Below are 5,882 nucleotides of genomic sequence, written 5' to 3' on the forward strand. Positions count from 1 at the left end.
GCCGGGGCACAGGGCCTGCTGGGCGGTGGGGAGCGGGGCCGGCCTGGCCTCGACTTGCCCTCGTCTGCCCTGCCACAGGGACTCTGGCTGCTGGGTTCAGTAAAGGACGTAGGCGGCGGAGGACCTCGAAACAGAGAGGTTAAATGGAGCAGCGGAAGTCATTTTCAGCTTCATTTTGTATGGCCTATTGCTCCCGGCCTCCCTGCCCGAGCGGCCTCCTCCCGCCCGCTTCTTTTGCTTTCTTTTCTCTATGTTTTCCTTCTTCGCCCTCTTCTCTCTCCTGCGAGGGGGAACAAAAAAAAGGTGTGTATGTGTGTGCTGCCCCCCGGGTCTTACATTTGGGGCGGGGGGGCAGTTAAGTGGCTTCCAGGAGCTGGGGCTGCTGACACAGAAAGGCCGGAGCTGCGCGGCTGGGCCTCGCCTTGCCCAGGAGCCGGCGCCTGCCTTGTTTCGGAGACTTGAGCCACGAGGTTTGGGGGCGCCCCACCCCCAGACTGAGCGGGGTCCGCCGCGCCCTCCTCCCGGGGCGCCGGGGGCAGCCACATTCCTGCCCCCTCCCCTCCCAGGCGCCCCCGGCCTCTGCATGTGCCCCTTGTCCATGTCTGGAGCTCGAGCCCGGCTGGCAGGATCGAGCTAGCTGTGCGCTTGCCTGCGATGCTTTCCCACACGAAGGTAGGCATTCATGTGGCTAATCCTAGAGGAGACGGAAAGTCCCGGGGCATGTGCAGGCACTCCGTGCACTCGGGGGCCGAGGTGAGGCGGGGCGGGGCAGGAGGCGCAAACACCCCGAGACGATGCGAAATCCACGGGAGCGTGGATCCACTCCACTGCTCTCCCCCAAAGCCTGCCAGGGAGCCCTGCAAGCGCCCTGCCTTCCCTGCGTCCGGACGAGATGGGGAGCCAGGCACCCGAGCACGGGGATGAGATAGCTTTTGATGGACACTTTCGTCTCTTGGTGCCTCTCAGGCCACTGAATCCAGGCAGTCTGTTAAAGGGAGGTGCTTTCCCCCTCTGTGACCCGTGAAATAATCTATAGAACTGTTTACTTTCAACTCTGAGCTCACTGTCAACCCCCCCGGTACAACACACGTGGGATCCACGCTTCCACACCCGGCTTTTGCCGTCCTGGGTGGGTTTACATCACCACTCCTCGCTACTTTATTCGATATTGTTTCTATCTGTTAAAAGGAGGGGGTGGGAGCGGGGTGACCCTGAGGTCCATCACAAGAATGGCAACCGCAGGATTTGATCCTACAGGGGCCGGGGGCGGGGGGAACGGGCACCACCAGGGGGACAGTCTTCCTGCAAGTAGTACACCGCCACCATCGCCAGTACAGAGGGCAGAGGCGGGAGACCCGAGTAGGAAATCAGGTTATTTCTGTATAACTCTCTGAATATCTGTCTGTCTCTCTTCCTCGCTCTAATATATTATCTATCAAGGGTTCCTCTTGTCATAATTTGCTGATCACGTCTTGTTAACTGCCGGGCGCGGCTTAGCATAGGATTTAGGAAACCTTTGCGCTCCAAATCTGATGGACGTGTAAACACCGCGTTGTGTGTCCCAGCCCGCAGCCAGGGTCACGCAGCCCACGCCTCCGCGGCTCTCTCTCTCTCTCTCTCTTTTTTTTGTCATCCCGCAATAGATTCAGACGAGCTAGAAATAAATACTGGCGCTTGCCCTGCGAGCCTCCCCCTCCCCCGAAAGCCCAGCGCACACGGGGGCTGCAGACCGCGCACGCCGGGCACCCTCTGCCCGGGACCAGTTGTGGCCGTAGCGATTCAGGGAAAATCACGGAGGGATCCCGCGCCGTTGATTTCGTTCCCTCCAAACAACTGCCCGGGTCGTTACACGATTTTGGACAGTTTTAGAACAAATTCATCCGCGGGAGCTTCTCCTGCCAGATGCCAGAGCCGGTCCGCAGCCTCCAATTTGTCTGGGTTTGTTTTCCCACGGAGACAAACACGAACCGCCTGCATAAATAGTCCCTTCCCCCCCTCCCCCCCCTGCTTTTTAACTTTGTGAACAAGAAGCGCGCGCGTGTGTATGTGTGTGTGTGTGTGGGGGGGTATACGCATAGGATGTACGCACACGCTCACTCCCACACACGCATACGTGGGTGGGTGCCTGGCACACGTTGGCTCCAGAAGAGCCTCTGGATCATCACCTGGCGATTCCTCCTCGCCCCCGCCTGGGGTGACTGGAGTGCCGCCCCTTCTGGTCTGAGCTCGGGGCAATGCAGCGTGGCAGCGGCTCCCCACGCCGGGGCCGCAGGAGCCCGGCGGATCTCGCCCGATCGGATGATTTCGCTTTGGCAAATGTCCGGGACCTGGGTGGGGGGCTGCAGCTGCTCCAAGGAGCGCACCGGGCACGTTCAGTTCCGACTGAAAACGATTCCCGGGGATCTGGGCGGGCAGGGGGGTGCCGCCCGCTCCGTGGGGCTCTCCCAGCCCTGGCTGAATTCAATCCGAGCAGAAAGGGTCAGGCCAGAGGAGGGATCCCGCGTCCAGAAGCGACAACCCACGGCCCGGGCTGGCACTCGGAGGAACACGGATCCTCCCTCCCGAGGAGCGGGCGGGTGTGCGGGAGTGAACAGGGGGAAGCGCTGCCACGGCAGGACCCGAGCTCAGCCACAACCTTGGAGTCAGCCCGTGCTCGGCTGTGTCTGTGTCTGTGCCTGCACAGGAAAAGAAGCAGCCCCAGGACCCGCCGCTCTTCTCTGGAGCGTGGCAGGGAAAACACGCACGTGTGCAGGGGCTGCTTTGGGTTTCGCCAACGGGATCCGCGTCAGTCGGGCGCCGTGCGAGGGGACTTGCAAAGTGCCGCGCGGCCCAAGTTGGGCTGATGAGCCAGGGGGGCCAGGAGGGGGGCCCCAGCGCCTCGCGGCTGCAATTATCAAGCCACCGCCCCGCCCCACCAGCACCTCCTCCCCACCACTCTCCCTTGCTAAGGGGCACGGCGGAGCCGAGGGGCCTGGGCTCTGTTTCGTAGAGAATATGTCCGACCCTCCCCCGACCCTCCAGCCCCTGCAGCACCAGCTCCGGCCAAGCCCGGAGGCTAGCCGCGCCCCGCGGGGCCCCGCAGTGCGGTGCTGGCCGGGTGGTGCGGGGCCCGGCCGGGGAGAGGCGAAGCCCAGGGGAGCAGGGCTGAGCTTCCGAGGCGAAACTTGGCCGCGTCCCCCCGCGCAGACGGGAGCAGTCGCCGGGCAGGCACTCCCCCTGCTGTCACAGTCACAAGGCTGCAGCGGGGGCTGGCGACAGGGGAGCGGGGCTGGCAGGTGGGACCCGCGCAGGGTCCTTCGGCCGGGAGCTCTGAGGGCCTGGGGCGGGACGGAGCCCCTGGGAAAGCGAGAGAGCCAGGGAGGCTGGAGAGAGCAGGGAGGTGGGCTCCGGAGCAGAAGAGAGGCCAAAGCCCTGCCCCAGGCACGGAGGAGAAGCGGCCAGCGCTAGCCCCCAGGCCCCGGCGGATCCCGCGGGGGAGTAGAAGGCAGGGTAGATTTGCACCTTAGCGGCTAATCAAAGTGTGCATGGGTGTGTGTGCAGCCAGCAGCTTTGGTGAGCTTCTGCATCAAATGCTGCCGGATGCAGCGAGCCTCAGCTCAGGGCAGCATGTGCTCCAGCTACAGTGATTTACTGCCCCTGTCTGTGTCGAGTGTGCCTCTGCCCCGGGGCGCTTCAGTCCCAGCCCCGGGGCTCTGGGAGGTGAAGAGGAGCCAGGCCTTTCCACTAGGCTCTGTGGGGAAAGGCTCGCGCGCAGGAGCGCGTGTGCAAAGCGCGCGTGTGCAGGGTGAGCTGGAGGGAAGGGCACGTGCAAGGGGCGGCCCCGGCCCCAGAGCTGGCGTTGCCCTGGCTGAGGGGCCTGGCAACCAACCCCCCCGCCCCCGAAGCCCTTCATCCCCCCTGCCACCTCCGTCCTGCTCCCGCACCAAGGTGCTCAGGGAGCCAGTCTGGCAAGAGGCTGGGAACAAGACCTCGCTCCGCAGCCCGAGGGGCCGCGGTCTGGGACAGTGCGGGGCCTCATTCCGGGCCGCGGGGTCTCCCTGGGTCTTACAGCGCCTCTTTCCCCAGGGCCCCGCAGAGAGCACTGCCCGCTGCCCGCGCCCGGGGCGCTGCCTGCCTGCAGCTGGACGGGACGGCGGCCGCGAGCGGGAGCCGCCGGCGTGGCAGCGGGAAGGGCAGGGGAAGCGGCGAGGACCGGACCAGGGGGCGCGTGGCGATGGCTCCCTTGGCAGGGGCACCCCGGGGCTACCGGGCAGGGCCGCCCCGCGCACACGTTGGCACAGAGGCATCTTTGCCTGCACCAGGCTGGCCCGGGGCTGCCATCCAACAGATCCGCTTCGGCCGTGTCCCCGCGCTGCCACCGGGCAGGGCACGCACGAGGGCCCGCGAGATCCAGCTGCAGTGAGCAGGGCTGGGCTCTGCCCGAGGCCTTCTGGTCCCCCTCCAGCGCACCCGCACCCAGGGCTCCCTTCCCACCGCCCCCTCTGCCCACACGCTTATGCTTGTCCTCGGCCTCTGGGCGCAGGCAAGGGTGGCTAGCGACGTGCAGCGTGTGGCTAGTCCCGCGAGGGGTGGGTGGGATGCACTCCCTTCTCACGTGCACACTCTGCTTTCTCATCCCCGAGCCCTCCGGCCGGGCAGTACCCCCCGGTCCCTGCCCTGGGAGACGCTGCCTCCCGAGGAGTGTCCTGCTGGGGACAGCCAATTGACTCCCGGCCTCCCACGCCGGCCCCAGTCGCCTCTTCAACGCTGCAATGAATAGGCCAAGCTCTTTGTGGCTCTCCTAGTCCGAAGGCGCAGGATGTGACACCCAGGCACTTCTGGGAGGGAAAGGCACTTAGCGACAGGAGACTGTGTGCGGGACTACCTCTACCTACAGTATGTCGGGATCCATCCGTACACCCCACGCACAGGCGTGTGCAGAGACATGGCGTGTCACAGGGCCCTGTACAGCATCCATGTCCTTTTGTGAATAATGACCTCTGTTCAAAGACTCCCAGTGTATATTCCATGTATCTGTGGCTCCATGTACGTGGATAAGATGAGGTACAAACCTTGGCTCTTGTGTGAATGCCCAACGCACAGAGGGGGTACATACCACACGGGCCACGGATACATATTCCCACACACAGGCTCACAGGCACACAGGTACACACATGCACGCACAGGCGCACGCACACACAGAGGCACACGCATACACAGGGGCACACGCACGCGCGTGCACACACACACACACGCCAAATCGCTATGTATGCGCACAGTATAAAATATATTATTTATGATGCACTTGATGCACAAAGTTATCACCAGAGGGGAAAAATGTAACAAAGGACATAGTGACTTAATTCTGCCAAGCATATGAAACTATATCCGGTAATAACTATAGATTTCATGAAGACTGAATAATAACCAGCAGCCAAATAGACGGTATCAAGCCTCTTTTGTGCGGTCGGTCACAAGCTCCTTTCTGCAGCCGGGGAGCGGCAGCGGGCGCCTCTGTATATTTAACGATCACTATCGCACGGCTCTCATTTTGCGCTTGGCTCGGTAAAAGGGAGCATCCTTCTGTGACTTTTTATAAAGTAGCCCCCCCCCCCCCAACCAATCGCCATAGTTTTTTGTCGCTCTCATTAACTGCGGGCGGAAAAACGCCGGGGGAGGCTTGGGGGGAGGGAGCAGCAGAGAAAAACGGGCTTTTACTGGAGGCGAGAAACTTGCAAGCTTGGAGGGGGGCTGGTGGGGCGCAGGCCGGGGCCGTGAGGGGATCCGGGTGCTCAGGTGTGGCCGAGGGCGCGGAGGGGCAGAGGCGCTGGGGCGGGGGCTGAGGGCTGTGCTTGCAGCCCGGCTTTGCCCCACGCGGCTCCCCGCTCGGCCCAGCCCCGCAC

The 5,882-nt window shown here is 63.4% G+C and overlaps 1 protein-coding gene across 1 annotated transcript in view; it reads left to right on the top strand.

Annotated features, from left to right (window-relative positions):
• Positions 1 to 5,882, top strand: part of PAX5 (paired box 5) — a 266,844-nt gene that overhangs the window by 1,191 nt on the left and 259,771 nt on the right. The window lies entirely within an intron of this gene.

Source organism: Crocodylus porosus, unplaced genomic scaffold (assembly GCF_001723895.1).
Source record: "Crocodylus porosus isolate Cpor-Errol unplaced genomic scaffold, CroPor_comp1, whole genome shotgun sequence".
Taxonomy (NCBI): domain Eukaryota; kingdom Metazoa; phylum Chordata; order Crocodylia; family Crocodylidae; genus Crocodylus; species Crocodylus porosus.